The sequence below is a fragment of the Desmodus rotundus genome, chromosome 13 (assembly GCF_022682495.2).
Source record: "Desmodus rotundus isolate HL8 chromosome 13, HLdesRot8A.1, whole genome shotgun sequence".
In the NCBI taxonomy this organism is placed as follows: domain Eukaryota; kingdom Metazoa; phylum Chordata; class Mammalia; order Chiroptera; family Phyllostomidae; genus Desmodus; species Desmodus rotundus.
Genome location: NC_071399.1, coordinates 46568840 through 46587619, shown reverse-complemented (window position 1 = coordinate 46587619; position 18780 = coordinate 46568840). Strand labels below are relative to the sequence as shown.

General features: G+C 35.9%; 1 protein-coding gene across 20 annotated transcripts in view; it reads right to left on the bottom strand.

The window, feature by feature from the left end:
- CAB39L (calcium binding protein 39 like) overlaps window positions 1-18780 on the bottom strand; it is a 206088-nt gene that overhangs the window by 165815 nt on the left and 21493 nt on the right. For 4 of the 20 annotated variants that reach the window (XM_053916579.1, XM_053916578.1, XM_053916590.2 and 1 more), the window contains 4 exons: window positions 15693-15840; window positions 15051-15111; window positions 11834-12025; window positions 9387-9567 (listed from right to left, as the gene is read on the bottom strand). The exons of 2 other annotated variants lie outside the window; for them this stretch is intronic. The gene's annotated coding sequence lies outside the window, so the exon portion shown is untranslated. Of the gene's footprint in view, window positions 1-825; window positions 997-9386; window positions 9568-11833; window positions 12026-15050; window positions 15112-15692; window positions 15841-18780 lie in introns of those variants that run through there. 14 more of the 20 variants (XM_045202796.3, XM_024569740.4, XM_045202747.2 and 11 more) reach the window with 12 other exon arrangements.

Here is an 18780-nt window from a genome sequence, read left to right as displayed (position 1 = left end):
AATTTAATTTAGTTTAAATAAAATATTTGGGATGTACAGAAGAGGAAATAGAGAACAATGCAACATGGTCCCTTATATCTACCACACAGCTTATAAAATAAAGACAACTGAAGCAACCCCCTTAAAACATCTCAATTATCCTATTCCCCTCTGGCTCATATTGTGACTATCATTTATCCTTCCTATATATGTTTTCACTTTTTTACAATCTTTAGTTTATTCATCTTACCTGCTGTATAACATCTCATTTTATGACTAATATCACTATTTACCAATTCTCTGAATTCCAATTGTTTTCAATTGCTGTTACAAATATGATGGTAATACAATGCATGTCTACTTGTACATTTGTACAAGAATTTCTTTAGGACAGTAATTCCAAACTTTTTAAGAGTGATTTGTAGTAAGGAACACATTTCACATTGCAACCTATAAGTAATGTATAAATGATTAAGTGATTATGTAATTGTTTCATGAAACAATACCTGCCCTCTGGATAGTTTCCATTCTATTCTACCTATTCTATCCTACATTGTTAAAACAGTACTGATCATTCTCTCTTAAATTGATTTCAGTACCTCATAATGAGTCACAAGCTAAAGGTAAAAAATTCTGCTCTAAAATGGATTCAAAGGGACAAACAGTATGATCATCTTTACTAAAAATTACATTATTTTCTCAAGTTGTTATACTAATCCCTCCCAACAGTTGGACCTATCAGAATTTAAAACTTTTGTCAATATGACAGTTATAAAAGGTTACCCCATTATTTTTTGTTTGTATTTCAAATTAATAAGAATTTGCACTCTTTCATATACTACTTACTTGGCTTTTAAACTTTCTTTTTCTGTGAATTTCCTATTTCTACACTTTCCTCATTTCTTCAGGTAATTGGAGAAAGCCTTGCCTTGCTTTAAAAATATAAATCACAATCAAGGATAACCAGGCATTTGAGGAAAGCCAAGGAAATGTAAGATAAATATAAACAGAGCAAATCTGTGGGGAAAGGGAGAAAAAAGAAATTAAAACAAGAAAAAAATGAATAGCCTCCAAATATGATATGCTGTCATATCCATAAAATAAGAACAGGCTACTGAAAAAGAAGTAAACAATTAACAATAAAACATTCTTAAAATTAAAAGCATGCATAACTAAAAATTTAGTAATATAGCTGACTGGAAGAATGGCATAGGATTGAAAAATAAAAAGCAATTTGAAGGCCAAGCCATAGAAATCTCCTGGGAAGGAGAGCAAAACACAAAGACAAAAAGAAGAACCCATTTAGAGGAAGGTTGGAAATACAGAGGATAGATCGGGAGAGCCAATATTGATTGACTAAGATTCTTAAAGGAAAAAAACAACAACAGAAATATGTGACTCTCCCTTTAGAGTAACAAATAAATCAATGAAGAAAAAACATAGAAGAATATTTTCTTGAGCTGAACAAAGACACATGTCTTCAGATGTAAACTACTGGTTGTACAGAAGTAATGCAAAAAGGTCCACTCCAAGAACATTCTAAAATTTCTGAACTCTTTAACACCAAAGAGAAATCCTACAAACTTCCAAAGGGGAGAAATCCAGAGCAGCACCTAAGAACCAGACTCTAAAAGAAGAATCAAGATTTATAACTTGAAATCAAATGTTGAAAACAGTGAAACATTGTTTATGTAGTTTCTAGAGGAAAAGATTTTTAATCTAGAATTCTACACTCTGTCCAAATTACTAGGCATTTGTGAGGTCAAAGTGAAATAACCTAAGATTAATGGAGGAGGATGAGAGGAAGAAAAAGGAAGAGAATGGAGAAACAGGAAAATGAAAAAAAAAAGTTGAAAAAGATATGGAGTTGAGCAAAGAAACTAATAAAATTTAAAGTTAACTTTAAATGAAGGCTGATATGTGTCTGTGAAGCTTAATACAATTTTTAAAGTAATCTTTTTTATTTTTTTATTTTACTGGGTTATTTATTCCATGTCTGTATTTATGAGTGAGAATTTTGAGAACATGGCACTGTAATATTTTATTTATTTATTTATTTAAAATTGATTTATTTTTATTCAGTTACAATTGTCTGCATTTTCTCCCCTTCCCTCCACCCCACCCCAGCCAGTCCCACCTCCCTCCCCCACTTCTACCCTCCCCCTTGTCCTTGTGTCCTTTATAGTAGCTCCTATAGACCGCTCTCCCCACTATCCCCTCCCCACTCCCCTCTAGTTATTGTTATAATGTTCCTAGTTTCAATGTCTCTGGTTATATTTTGTTTGCTTTTTTCTTTTGTTGACTATGTTCCAGTTAAAGGTGAGATCATATGGTATTTGTCCCTCACCGCCTGGCTTATTTCACTTAGCATAATGCTCTCCAGTTCCATCCATGCCATTGCAAAGGGTATGAGCTCCTTCTTTCTCTCTGCCCCGTAGAATTCCATTGTGTAAATGTACCATAGTTTTTGGATCCACTCATTTGCTGATGGACACTTAGGTTGCTTCCAGTACTTGGCTATTGTAAATTGTGCTGCTATGAACATTGGGGTGCATAGGTTCTTTTGGATGGGTGTTTCAGGGTTCTTAGGGTATAATCCCAGCAGTGGAATTGCTGGGTCAAAGGGCAGTTCCATTTTTAGTTTTCTGAGGAAATTCCATACTGTTTTCCACAGTGGCCGCACCAGTCTGCATTCCCCCCAACAGTGCACTAGGGTTCCCTTTTCTCCGCATCCTCTCCAACATTTGTTTGTTGATTTTTTTATGTTTAAAGTATTCTTAAAGTATTTTGATAGAGGAAAAATGTGACAACAACAACAATGATACCTGGAAAAATACAAATAAATTAAACCCTTTTATAGATTTTATACTTTATTCAAGGAACAACAACAGATGTAAGAGGTAGAACTTTCAACTACCAAAAAAGGGTGAAGGGTTTGTAGGAACAATTATAAAGGACATATGGACAATAACGGAGGGGGGGAGGGGTAGAAATGGGAGGGAGGTGGGGAAGCTGTGGATTAGGCTGTGGTGGGGGGAAAAGTCAGAGAACTGTACTTGAACAGATATGGGGTGGAAGGATGCGGAGAAAATGCAGACAATTATAACTGAATAAAAACAAACAAACAAACAAATAAGAAAAAATAAAAATAAAATTTATAAAGATATGTAAATCTTGGCTCAATCAAAAATCATTTTTAACGGAGGCATTATTGCTGAAAAGAGACACAAAGAGCTTTACTATCACACTGTAATTTTATGTGTTTTGTTCAATGCATTAAAATATAAAACAAGTTACTACATAATTAGAGAAAAAAAAGAGGGAATAAAGGAACAAAAATAATTTGACTGAATCAGGAGTAGAAAGTTTTTTTTAAAAAAAGAAGCAAATAGTAATTAGAGAACATGAAACATGAATAAGAGCAAACATTAGTAACTACAATATATACAAGTGTATTAAATTCTACTACTAAAAAATCAAGACTCACATTGAGTTAGTGCACATATGTGCACACACACAATTCATCTACAAACTCAGCAATGGATATAACTAAAACAAAATGAAACAAATGTTGAGAATAAAGGTGCATAAATATATGCCTAGCAATGTTAAACTATGAATATAAGACAATACAAAGTTTTTACATATGTATGTGGTATACATTTTATATATATCTATTTTATATACATATGTGGGCAAACGTAGGTTTACAGTTGTGAGAATGTGTTTAATTTTGTATTTATTAATTATTGCATTATTTTCCATATGAACTATAAACCTATTTTTGCCCCACACTGCATATAGTGTAGATATTGTATTATCTTTTACTGTAAGTAAAACATATATTTATAGATTACATATAAGAACATGTATGAAGGGGGACCCAAAAAACTCAGAATTATCTTCTGGAGGGTGGGCCCCTTAGAGTACAGGCTTCCCCCATTAGGTGAGAGTTCTAGGAACCCATCTGTATCAATGTTACTGCTGGTGTTGTTGTAAGAGTCTGCATTAGGCTTCAGTGAATTGTTTTTGAAGACTCTTTCAACATGTTTGTCCATTTCATGATGAGTGATTTATGAGCACACCTGCCCCCATTGTGCTCAGTGTTCAGCAGTTTTTGACCAAAAATTGCATGACCCTGTGCCCCACCCTCCCTATTCACCTGATCTTGCCTTGAGTGACATTTTTTGTTTCCCAGATGAAAAAAATCCGCAAAGGGAAAAGTTTTGCCCACGTGGAAGAGGTGAAAGAAAAAACAACAGAAGCACTAAAAGGTATCAAAATCAATGAGCTCAGAAACTGTTTTGAGCAGTGGAAAAAAACATTTAAATAGGTGTATTGAATGAAATGAAGAGTAATTTGAAGGTGACTGAAGTTTTTAAACATGTAAGAATAAATACACAATTTTTAATAAATAAATTCCAGGGGGTTTTTGTGTCCTCACTTGGATACATCAATTTCCTTTATAAACTGAATAAGATTTTATACATGTTGGGTAAAATACATACTATATTTGATATATATGTTTTTATTTTGTGACCTTGATTTTCTCTAAGGAGAAGAACAAGTCACTGCCAGAGAGAGATAAATAACAGGGGAGTAGGGTAGGGACTTTAAGGAAAGAGATAAAAGTTTAGAAAAGCTACTAATGGAAATGGGAAGAAGACTTACTAGGGAAGTAATCTGAATTATACTCAGTTAAAATATGATCAGTGTAGATCTTAAGTACAACTTATGTCAATAAAATCAAAGAATGTTTATAGAATATATTAAATCACATTATTTAATATTAGAAAATTGGTAATATAATTAGTTACATAAATAAGTCAATTATTTCAATTGATGACAAAAAGTCTTCCAATATAATAAAAATTTATAAAGATATGGGGTGGAAGGATGCGGAGAAAATGCAGACAATTATAACTGAATAAAAACAAACAAACAAACAAATAAGAAAAAATAAAAATAAAATTTATAAAGATATGTAAATCTTGGCTCAATCAAAAATCATTTTTAACGGAGGCATTATTGCTGAAAAGAGACACAAAGAGCTTTACTATCACACTGTAATTTTATGTGTTTTGTTCAATGCATTAAAATATAAAACAAGTTACTACAAAATTTGGGAAGAATGTGATAAAATTGCACCTCACAGACCATAACATTATATACATCAAAAACCTAAGATGAACAACTAAAAAGGCTTAGGATTTAATAAAAGTGGAGTAAAGTAGTCAAATACATGATGAATATATATAAACTACTAGCTTTCCTACATAAGCAATACCAGTTAGAAAATATAATGAAAAACATATCCTAGTCACACTAATAACTAAATACATACAATATCTATACCATATATACTTGAAAAAAACTACAAAAACTTTTAAAAAGTTAAATATAAAAGTATATTACAGCATATTTAAAATCTAAGATATATACAACAAAAACCTTCTAACTAGAATATATAAAAATTCTCAAAACTCAACAGTAAAATAACCTATTATCCAATTAGAAAGTGGGCACAAGACATGAACAAACATTTCAGTGAAGAGGATCTACAGATGGCAAATAAGAACGTGAAGAAGTGTTTAACATCATTAACTATTAGGGAAGTACAAATTAAAACCACAATTAGATATTACATACATATCAAAATGACTAAAATAAAATATAGTCATAACACATCAAATGCTAGTGAGGATGCAAAGAAACTGGGCTACTCTTACACTGCCAGTGGTAATGTAAAATGGCACAGTTACTCCAAAAAACAAAATGGCAGTTTCTAACACATGATCACCATACAAACCTCTTTGATCACAGCGAAATGAAAACTTATTTTCACACTAAAACCTGTACACAAACTTTCACAGCAGTGTTATTTGTAATAACAAAAGTTTAGAAACAACTCAGATATCCTTCAGTGAGCCAATGGTTATAGATTGTGATACAATGAACTGTTGCAACATATCAGACTTCCATACAGTTCAATTTTCTGGCAGTTCTGGTTGGTTTTTGTTTTTAAATTTGTTGTTGTCCTTCTTTTGGTTGTGTGAAGAGGCACAATGTATCTACCTATGCCTCCGTCTTGACCAGAAGTCTTTTTTGTATTATTTCTTATAACTGCATGTGAATCTATAGTTATATCAAAATAAAGAGTTAAAAAAGAATCTATAATTATGAAAAACTGACAATGATAATCCAAAATAAGGATAAGTACTTGTTCCTAAAGCAGAAAACTAACAAATGAAAGACATGCTTAAAGATATACAAGATGTGTCTACTTATCTATTCAATCCTTCAGCAAACCATCCTTTTAACTTTACATATCCACATAACAATTTCTGGACTATTGTTCAGCTAATTTTAATGGTATTAACTGAACTATAAAATTTGTGATACATTTAAAAAATTTCCATCTTGGGGTTTTTCTGTATTATTTATTTATTATGAGCACGTTTCTCCTTTCCTGAAATAAAGAGGTTTGAGAAAAAACCCACATAACTAAGACAGAAAATATCTGAGCAGAAAAACCTATCTTGTTTGCAAGGGACAAACTGAATATTATTAAAATGACAATGATACCACAAGTCTTTGGTGTGATACAATTCTGATCACAAGTCCAAAAAAGTTTTTGGTAACTAAAATAGGAATGCCGAAAAAGCAAGGACAACAAATTTTAGAAAGACAGATTACTTAGGAGGAAATAAAGTTAAAAGTGTTACGAAGTACTATAAGTAAAACAGTACCACACACACACACAAAAAAACCCAATTTAACAAAAGACCCTAGATACAGATGCTATTAAGTGTCTCTCTAGATGTAAAATAATTCTTAATTCTAGAAGTGTGAAATAACTGCAAACAAATCAGTCAATATAAGTGTTACAAATCTAACACAATTTTTGAATTTTATGGATGAAATAAAATTATAGGCAAACATAAGAGAATTCTATGATAAGAATACAAAAGATAGAGGGCTAATACAAAAGGAGATCTGTCGAGGTGAACTAAGAAAATTATTAAGGAAATAATATAGAGATAATGGAAAAACCACAAAGGAGGAAAAAGAGTTAAACATAGTAAATGTGTTCATTCTCTATAATGAAAAATTTAAACGAAAAGTAAAAGACTACTTTGCCCATCATATAAAAAGCATTTTGTTGTTAGAATGAAAATTCAACTCTATTGATGATGAGACACAACGGGCCTTCTGTTTTCTTACTGGTAGGAAAATTAACTGGAAAGTTCCAGCCAAGATGGAGGCATAGATAGAAATCTTTTGCTTCCTCACACAACCAAAAGGAGGATAACAACCAATCCAAAATCAATAAACAACCAAAAGCACCAAAAAATCAAACTGCATGGAACTCTGACAAAAAAAATTAAAGAAAAAATCAACCAGAACAACCACACTGGTAAGGTGGCGGACACTGTGGGCTGACTCAGAAAAACCACAGCGAAGCAGTGGATGGGGCAGGCAGGGCTGGCTGAAGGTGAAAGTGAGACTCAGAGTTGACTGAGTGGGGACTACAGCAGAGGTTGCCTCCCTGGGAGAAACTACCAGTCTCACAGGAGAGTCCGGTGGAAAGTGGGCTAGAGACCAGCAGGCAAGCTGCACTGTTGCCTCTCTGGCCCCTCCCCTACAGGCAGTGACAAAGAGCAACAAGGAGGGTTGCCCTGCCCAGGGGAATACCTAAGGCCCCGCCCCCTTACAACTTATCAGGTGCGCCAAGACAAAGAAATATAGCCCAAATGAAAGAACAGAGCAAAGTTTCAGAAAGAGAGCTAAGTGATGAGGAGACAGCCAATCTATCTGATGTAGAATTTAAAGCCCTGGTGATCGAAATGCTCACAGAACTGATTGAGCTAGGTAAAACAAATGAAGGATACCCAAAATGAAATAAAGCAAAATATTTAGGGAACCAGCAGTGACAGGAAGGAAACCACGACTCAAAGCAATGATTTGTAACAAAAGGAAGAAATAAACATCCAACCAGAACAGAATGAAGAAACAAGAATTCAAAAAAGTGAAGAGAGACTTACAAACCTCTGGGACAACCTGAAACATTCCAATATTCAAATTATAGGGATGCCAGAAGGAAAAGAACAACAGCAAGAAATTGAAAACTTATTTGACCAAATAATGAAGGAAAACTTCCCCAGTCTGGCAAAGGAAATAGACTTGCAGGAAGTCCAGGAAGCCCAGGAACCCCAGAGAGTCCCAAAGAAGTTGGATCTAAAGAGGAACACACCAAGACACATCATCATTACGTTACCCAAGATTAAATATAAAGAGAAAATCTTAAATGCAGCAAGAGAAAAGGACAGAGTTACCTACAAAGGAGTGCCCATGAGGCTATCAGCTGATATCTCAAAAGAAACCCTGCAGGCAAGAAGGGGCTGGAAAGAAGTATTCAAAGTCATGAAAGGCAAGGACCTACATCCAGGAGTACTCTATCCAGCAAAGCTATTATTCAGAATGGAAGATAAAGTGCTTCCCAGATAGTGTCAAGTTAAAGGAGTTCATCATCACCAAGACATTATTATGTGAAATGTTAAAGGAACTTATCTAAGAAAAAGAAGATAAAAAATATGAACAGTAAGTAAAATGACAACAAACTCACAACTATCAACAAATGAACCTAAAAGAAAAGAAAAACAATGAAAATAAAACTAAGCAAACAACCAGAACAGAATCAGAGAAATGGACATCATATGGAGGTATTTCAGTGGGGAAGGGGAAGGGCAGAATGGAGGGTATGATACAGGGAAGAAGAAGCATAATTAATAGGCATAAAATATATCAGGAGAGATAAAAAATGGTATAGGACATAGAGGACTGGACATGAACTAAGGTGGGGGGAATGCTGGAGGGTTGGGTGAGCAGGGCAGAGAGGGGATAAAGGGGGGAAAATTGGGAAAACTGTAATAGCATAATCAATAAAAAATACTTTAAAAAAGAAAATTGGACAGTAATATGGCAGTATGAATCTAGAAACTTTAAATTTTTGCAACCCCTGCCTTAGTAGCAACTTTGTTACTATAATTAATAGGACTTTACAGGAACTGGCAGATTTTCTTTCTTAAAAGTACATAAAGTCTATGCCTTATAACAAATGGCTTTTCAGTTTGATAAAATATAGTATATGTCTATGAAACTGTTTACAAAGAATGTGAAGAAAATGGAAGTGTTAAAAACAGCATCCCACATTATAGAGTATAACTACAACTATGTAAAAGCAAACAAAATCACAAATACAAAACCAATGCATAGAAAAATAATTCAAAAGAAATTAACAGTAATTACTTATTGGTGGTTGGCTGTGGATAACTTTATTCCTTTAAAGTTTGTTTTTTCTAAACTTTGTTTAATAGATCATACAAATAGTTTTATAATGAAAATACCTCATCCCTGGTTGGTGTGGCTCAGTGGACTGAGTGCCAGCCTGTGACCAAAGGGTCGCTGATATGATTCACAGTCAGGGCACATGCCTCGGTTGTAGGTCAGGTTCCCAGTTGGGGTGTGCGAGAGGCAACCGCACATTGATGTTTCTCTCCTTCTCTTTCTCCCTCCCTTATTCTCTCTCTAAAAGTAAATAAATAATTTTTTTAAATGAAAATACCTCATAAATGATATTTTTAATGACTATACAACCTTTTTTAAAACCTTCAATCTATGGAATATCAGATCAGTATGTCTTTTCAAAGCATAAGTCAAATATGATTTTGGGTACTTCAGCTGTGAAATTTCATAAAGAGTATTACTTGGCTTAGATTCTAGAGAAAAAGCCAAAAAAGATAATTTATCTGTGCTCCCAAGGATGTAAGTCCCTGTAGGTTTTGTAGATGTTGGTAGCACTCCCTTTCCTGGTACACAGTAAAATATTTCATGTTTCTAACTTTGAATTCCATTAAAGATGGCCCAAAATCAATCATGTAAGTGATTCATCTGAACATATTCAGTGACATAGTTGGAGAGGAGTGTTGAAGGGTAAGAGAGAAAGGGAAGCTAGCAGAAGAGGTCATTTAGGGCATTAAATGCCCTCATTGTTATATCTTTTAAAAGGGAGTAAATATCTCTCTGCAGGAGGCCAATGAGTATTTCTAGGCCTTTATGTCTAACCTCCAACTGTGCTGTTCAATAACAGTTCTAATTTCAAGGGTATCCACAAAAGTTAAAGTCAGTGGGAGGTTTATCTATGAAGCCAAGAAAAATGTCAAGATTTCTACACATCGAAACCATAAAAAGTATAACCAAACTGCTAACTCACTGCAAGAAAGCCAACTCAAAAATGAGCATTCTTTCCCTTCACTAAGTTTATTTACAATCAATGCGGAGAGAGGAACATTCCAAAAATTATTTCTTTGAACTTGCTAAGAAGAAAGAGAGAAAGAAGGAAAGCTACCACCACATAAAAAATTTCAAAAAAGTTAAGGAACTACCACGCTTTTATCTGTTTTCCAAATAGGACTCACTAATAGAAAGAATGCAATCAAAAGTGAATCTGTGGCAAATAATCAGACCTATTATCATTCATTTTTAAAAAAAATTAGGATGGTTCCATTTGTCAATTTTCACTGAACTGTCCTCTTTAAATGGGTGCATTTTATTGAATGTATTTTTTAAAATTGTTTTACTGTTTATGCTGTTACAGTTGTCCCAGTTTCCTACCCTTTGCCCTCCTCTAACCAGCCTCCCACCCAGTACCTCAGGCAATCCTCACCCCATTGAGCATATTCTGACTACTCTATTACCTATGTTGTAATTTATATCCTCATGACTATTTCTTAACTACAGATTAGTACTTTTCAATCCCTTAACCTACTTCGCACATCCTGGAGCAACCCCCTTCCAATTTGGCAACCAGCAAAACATTCTATTTATGATGCTGTTTCTGTTCTGCTTTATTTTGTTTTTTAAATTCAATTATTGATCAATATGTATTCATTGCCATTTTATTGTTCACATTTTTGTTTTTCCTTTAATTTTATTTTATTTTTAAAAATTATTTTATTGTTGTTCAATTATGGTTGTCTGCATTTTCTCCCTACCCCTCTACCCTACCCCAGCCAAACACACCTCCCTGCCCAGCTTCCACCCTCCCCCTTGGTTTTGTCCATGTGTCCTTTATAGTAGTTCCTTAAAACCCTTCTCCCCACTGTCCCCTCTCCACTCCTCTCTGGTTATTGTTTTGTTCTTCTTCTTAAAGAAGACCCTTTAACATTTCATATAATACTGGTTTGGTGGTAATGAACTCCTTTAGCTTATCTTGTCTAGGAAGCTTGTTGTCTGTCCAATTCTAAATGACACCTTTGATGGGTAAAGTAATCTTGGTTGCAGATCCTTGCTTTTCATCACTTTGACTATTTCTTGCCAATCCCTTCTAGTACTCAAAGTTTGATTTGAGAAATCAGCTGACAATTTTATGGGAACTCCCCTGTAGGTAATGAGCTGCTTTTCTCTTGCTGCTTTTAAGTTTCTATCTTTGACGTTAACCTTTGACATTTTAATTATGATGTATTTTGTTTTGGGCCTCTCTGGGTTCATCTTGTTTGGGTCTCTCTTCCTGTACTTGTATGTCTATTTCTGTCACTAAGTTAGGGAAGTTTTCTGTCATTATTTTTTCATTTTTTAAAAAAGATTTTATTTATTTATTTTTAGAGAGAGGGAGAGAAACATCAATGTGTAGTTGCCTCTCCCATGCCCCAAACTGGGGACCTATCCCGCAACTCAGGCATGTGCCCTGACTGGGAATAGAACCAGCAACCCTTTGCTTCATAGGCCGGCACTCAATCCACTGAGCCACAGCAGCCAAGGCTATCATTATTTTTTCAAACAGGTTTCCAATTACTTTGCTCTCTCTCTTCTCCTTCCAACACACCCATGACGTGAACTTTGGTATGCTTGAAGCTGTCCCAGAGGCTCCTTACAATGGTTTTTTAATTATTTTTTCTTCTTGCTGTTCCGATTGGTTGTTTTTTGCTTCATTATATTCCAAATTGCTGACTCGATTCTTGGCTTCATCCACTCCACTGTTGATTCCCTGTAAATTGTTCATTATTTCAATTAGTATATCATTTCTAACTGATTCTTTTTCAATGCTCTTGAGGTCCTCACTAAGGTCCTTGAGCATTCTTATAATCGGTGTTTTGATTTCTGCATCTAGATTGCTTGTCTCCATTTTGTTTAGTTCTTTAGAATTTCTAGAGTTTTGTTCTGTTCATTTGGGCCATGTTTCTTTGTCTCATTTTGGCAGCCTCCCTGTGTGTGTTTGTATGTATTAGATAGAGCTGCTATGTCTCTTAGGCTTGGTAGAGTGGCCTAATGTAGTAGGTATTCTGTAGAGTCCTGTTGGCATAGCCTCCCCTAGTACCCTAGCTGGGTACTCAAGATTGTCCACTGTGTGTGCTGTGTACACCCTCTTATTGTAGTTGACCCTTGACTGCTGTTGGCATGTCCAGGGTCAGCCACCCACACTGTTCTGTCTGGGATCATAGAGCAAAAGCTACAAAGCAATCTGCAGATGGTTGTTACTTGTGCTGAGCTTGGAGGTGGTTAGGCAAGGCCAGCTGCTACTAGTTTTGAGCCTGGGGCAACTTAATGAGAGGTACAGGGCTCGCTGAAACTAGATGCTACTTGTTTGAGAAGATTTAGGGAAATCTAAAACATGGGACAAGGCAAGCCATTGGTATGGAAAAGCTACTAGAAACAGCTAGGAGGGCCCAAACGTTGAGTGATGCAGGGATTCGAAGAATCACCAGGGTGGGGCAAACACCATGTGCCAGATTGATAGAGTCTCAGATATGGTGCCTATCTGCTGGCTCTGTGGCTCTGTGGAGAGAGGGTTTAGAAAAGAAAAATGGCTTGTGCCCACTTTTCTGTCTGAGAGAAGGCTACTTCCCAGCCCTCCTGCTGAGGCTGGACAATTCAGTTCCTTCCCGTATACCACTGGTGCCTTTCCAGCTCCTGTCTTGGTACTGGAGTTCAGAAGGGGTGAGTCTGAGTTAAGTCTGTATGTTGGTTCTTTAAGAGAAACTGCTTGGGAATCCACCAGTTTCTTCCACCAGTTCAATTCCCACTGGTTTGCTCCCAGTAGTTAAAGGACTTATCTTCCAGCACTGGAACCCTGGGCTGGGGGGCCTGGTGTGGGCCTTGGACCCCTCGCTCCAGAGATATGCCTCTCAAATTCTTATCCAGTATACGTGGGTGCAGAACCAGCCTGCTCCAACTCTCCACATCTCTGTGCCTCCTACCAGCCTGGATGAATGTGGTTTCTCTAATTCCATAGTTGTCAGATTCCATTCCACTTGATTTCTGATGTTTCTGAGTGATGGTTGTTCTATAGTTTAGTTGTAATTTTGATGTGGTTATGTGAGGTGAGTTGTGTTTACCTACAATGCCATCTTGACCAGAAGTGAATGTCAATTTAAAACAAAAATACACCTAAAAGTTCTACAGTATTTAAGGACACCTGTCCTTCTCCTCCTAATTCACAATTTAGAATTGCCTTCACAGAGATAAAAAATTAAAAGGCACAAAGCATATCACTATAGTTATTTATGTTATAACACCAAATCAAGGTATCTTCCAATCAATGTCTTCCATCCTTCAGCTATTCCATTTTAAAATATATATCTTAATTGTAATTGGAAGACATTACAATTGAATTTTGTACTTGAATACCTATAGAAATAAGTGAAAATCAATAGATGTATAAATGAGGTCTTTCTTTGATCATCCTTTTTCCTAGTTGAAAACAATTAAGAATTATTTTGTTTTTGTAATTTTTATTAACAGAGTTTGAGGGAGAGATATTTTCTAAATATGGACAATTTACATAGAAATTAAAAACTTGTGAGAAGTTTTTATGCATCCTCATTGATCTAGAAGACTTGATCAGACTTAAAAACTCGTTTATAAGAGAAACCTGCCCTGGCTGGTGTGGCTCTGTGGTTTGAGTACCGGCCTGCAAACCAAAGAGTCACTGGTTTGATTCCCAGTCAGGGCACATGCCTGGGTTACGGGGTGGGTTCCCAGTTTGGGGCATGGGAGAGAGGCAACCACACATTGATGTTTCTCTCCCTCTCCCCCTCCCTTCCCTTCTCTCTTGAAAGAAAAGAAGGAAGGAAGGAAGGAAGGAAGGAAGGAAAGGAAAGGAAAAAAAGGAAAGAAAAGGAAGAAAGAAAGAAACCCATGTCCTTGGGAAGCTCCTTAATGTAATGTATTATAATCACTGAAATAATTTTAAAATAGAATTAGTATGTGAAGTTACGAACACATATAATTACAAATTTGTTTACTGCTATAAATAATAACCTATTAGATTACTTTTCAAGAAAAACAAGCAGTAACTTCATTTATTAGGTTTGTAGTAATGTTTCTGTTGACAACTCCATTCATTTGTTGGAGCCAAAATTTCTAGATCTATTAGCTATCAATGATTGTCAGCAAATGGTAACTTTATATTAGAATAATACAATCCCAATTTATAACAGAGATCTAAAACTAGGTTAGTATTCTAAAAAACTAGTAACTGTAATGAAACATCAGATCTCTAAAATTCACAATGGTTATTCTTCACAACAGAATTATCAAGGAAAACTCAAAATTCACTTTTTTTAGTCTTTCCTACAAGTACATACATATTATATCAATACATAATGACCAAATTTAACTCAGATACTGTTGCTGGTATTATTACAAGATGTAGCTTATAGTGTGAAATAACTACTTAATAGCTTCAGCAAGCTCACATGCCTGTCTATGTACTGTCAATCTATAAAAACATTAACACAGGGATTTAGGAAAGATGGTGACGAGATAGGTGGGAGCAGAGTCCACTTCCCCCTGCACATGGGTGAAACACTTACCTGATCTACTGAGGAACAAAGCAAACAGCCAACAGCTGTTCAGAAATGGAAGTCTATTTAATACTTCTGCAATTGCTTTGTAAAATTTAAATCAAGGTATCATATTTACCCCTGATGAATTTTATTTTAGTGTGCTACTCTAGTCTACATATCTGTCAAAAGCACTTGCAATCTTGATTGAATTATTGTTTAGCTTACCTTACAAGTTGTGTGTCATTGGCAAATTTGTTTCAACTCTCTGCACTGATCAATACAACTTCTGGAAAAAAAAAGCTTCATAACTAATTTTGAAAATCTTTACAGCAAATTCAACATATTTTCTTGTTACCAGGCATATAGAATTATAAAACCAAATTTCTATCATAATCTTATGTAGACAAAACAAAAAATTAAAATAGGAAAACCCACCTAACCCAATGACTTTAAGTGGTAAATCTTTTAAAAACTAATAGTTAACTGAATGCAAATATTTTATCATTGGAGGAACCAGCAAAAGTGTGAAGGTGCAGCCTGGGTAAGGGAAGCTCTAGCACCTCTGAATTCTCCATCAGCCCTCTTCCACATAAGGAAATACTACTTATTCAAACTAGTACAAAGAAACTGTACAAAGCTTATAAGAGCTTTGTTTGAAGTGTCACACAGAGATGCTTTGAAGGGTGTTTTGCTTTTAAAAGCATCATGAAAACCCATGCCCACTCGTTTTTTTCTACCTTTTCTGTTCTGTCATTCTAATTTCAGTCATCAATGAACTTTTGTAAAATGTTTAATCTCCAACATCAGTATAGGACTTGTGTCAGTGGGTATGTTTATATTTTCCCATCATCATTAGAGAAAACTTACACTTCTCTCTTTTAGTTCATTGCTCTTGTGTGAAGAATGATAAACCACTAACTGTGGGTCTGCATCTTTATTTTCTGAGCAGCAACTACAGGTTTAAATAGAACATTTAACTCTTGATGTTCTTTCTTCTTAATATATGATGTATATCCTGCAATAATATAGTAGAAAAGGCATATGCTTTGGAATCACATAGATCTTGTTTAAATCCTGACCTCTCTGAACCTCTTAGGAAAATAAAACAATAAGGCCTTTTCTCATTTAGTTGATTTTTAGAGAGAGAGGAAGGCAGAAAGAGAGACACATTGATTTGTTGTTCTACTTATTTACGCATTTATTGGTTGATTCTTGTGCTCTAACTGGGATCAAAACCGCAACTTTGGCATATTGGGTGATGTTCTAAACAACTACGCTACTTGGCCAAAACCAATATCATTAGTCTTAATTGGGTAGCAGCAAGAACCTAATAATATAGCACATTATTATATAGCATATTACTATATAGCAGTTACTGCCATATAACATGTACTCTGTTATGTCAGCTGTGCTACTGTATAATTTTGTACTCCATTTTCACTTTACTCAATCTGTCAAAAGACTTTCCAGACTAAATTTAAGTTATGAGAAAGTTGATATATGAGTTCATGTAGAAAATAAAAAAGATAAAATTCTAAGGCTTTGTTCAATAACTGCCAACATTTTGTAACACTTATTTTACTCCCTAATAAACATAAAATACTTTAAAAACAGAAATATATAAAAAAAAAACCCTATAGCCTACATTACACTCAATGGAGAAAAACTCCATGTATCTTCCTTAAGCTCATGAACAAGACAGGAATGTCCACTTTTACCATTCTTATTCAACTTAGTACTGGAAGTCCTAGCCACAATGATCAGACAAGAAGAAACAAAACGCATCCAAACTGGGAAGGAGGAGGTAAAACTGTCATTATTTGCAGACAGCATGATAGAGTACATAGAAAACCCTACAGTCTCTACCAAAAAACTGCTCAATCTAATAAGTGAATTTGGCAAAGTAGTGGGATACAGAGATACTATTCAGAAATCAATGGCATTTTTGTAAACCAACAATGAACTATCAGAAAGAGAAAGAAGGAAAAAAAAATACCTCCCATTTACTATAGCAACAAGAAAAGATAAGAATACCTAGTAATAAATTTAACCAAGGAGCTAAACGACCTGTACTTGGAAAACTATAGAACACCAAAGACAGAAATTGAGGAAGACACAAATAAGTGGAAGCATATACCACTGTCATGGATTGGAAGAATTAACATCATTAAAATGTCCATGCTACTCAAAGCAATCTACAGATTCAACATAATCCATATTAAAATACCAATGGCATATTTCACTTATCTAGAACAAATACTACAAAAATTCATACGGAACCAAAATGACCCCGAATAGCCTCAGCAATCTTGAAAAAAAAGGATAAAGTTAGAGGAATCACAATACCTGATATAAAACTACACTACAAGGCCACTGTAATCAAAACAGCCTGGTACTGGCATAAGAACAGCCATATATATCAAGCAGACAGAATAAAGAGCCCAAATATAAACTCATGTCTGTATGGTCAATTAATATTTGACAAAGGGGTCACAAGCATACAATGGAGTAAAAATAGTCTCTTCAATAAATGGCAGTGGGAGACCTGGACTGTCCATGAAGAAAAATGAAACTAGACCACTAACTTAAACTATATACTAGAGAAAACTCAAAATGGATAAAATACTTAAATATAAGTTGTGATACCATAAAAGTCCTAAAGGAAAACATAGGCAGGAAAATTTCAGATACCCCACACAGCAGTATTTTTGCCAATATATCTCCTAGGGCCAGGGAAATAAAGGAAAAAACAAACAAATGGGACCACATTGAATTAAAAAGCTTCTGCATGGCTAAAGAACCATCATCAAAATGAAAAGGGAATTGACTGTATGGTAGAACATATTTGCCAATGATATATTGGATAAGGGTTTAATCTCAAAAATATATAGTGGACTCATATGACTCAACACCAGGAAGACAAACAATCCAATTAAAAAATGAACAAAGGGGACCTAAAGATGGCGGCAAGATAGGTGGGGGCAGAGTCCATTTCTCCATGCACACAGGTGAAACACTTACCCGGTCTACTGAGGAACAAATCAAACAGCCAACAGTACCCCAGCGCTTATGAAGATAGGAGACCAAAAAGTATAGAGGACACTGAAAAAACAGATGGTAAGGGAACTGCTTCAGGACAAAAAGGTCCCTGGGACCAGCGTGGGGGGGGGGGGAGGGTAACTGCAGCCCCAGGCCCGAGCCCACTGGGCCTGCTGCAGGACTCCTGGGAGAAAGCTGAGCTAACAGCTCCCTCCCTTGCGAGACAAGGCTTGAGCAGCACCTAGAGAGACCTGGTTACTTGAAGTCACAGGGAGGGGAATAAGGACAAAGTGGTAAACGCAGGGAGACCGTGGGCACTGGCTGGGGACAATTGAGAGTTGGGCCGTGTGGGGCCCTGACCCAGACAGTCCCCAGTCTAGCCAGAAAGGTGGGCTGTGTGAGAGGACAGGCTCTTCCTTGTATGGAGTGGCAGGATTCAGCAGGAGGATTTTCCGAAAAAGAGAAAGACCCTCGGGGCCACTTTGGGGAGTTCCCCTGCAGCAACAGCTCCAGTCTCCTCCCCAACCCTGCCAGCCCAAATCCGAAGCACTAGGAGTGCACAACTCGGGGTGGGGAGGGGCCTGAGACGACAGGCACCAACCAGGGAGTGTACGAGTGTACGCACTTCACCTCAGAGGGACCAGAGTCCACAGGCACCTGGGAGAGTGCGAATCAAGGAAAACCCCTGGGCGCAAACCCATAGCCCAAGGGAGGGTGAGAGCCTGAACCTGTGGATCAGGGGACTCTGGAGAGCTGGGCCAGAGATTGCCCGAATGCTGGTCCAGAGGGAGAACAGCTGGGCTAGGCGACCTGAGTTGGCTACAGACAAAAAGACCAACAAAACTGACTCAGACAGTTTGAAGCCAGCAGGCTTGTTTTTTGTGTTTTTTGTTTTGTTTTGTTTTTTAAATTTTTT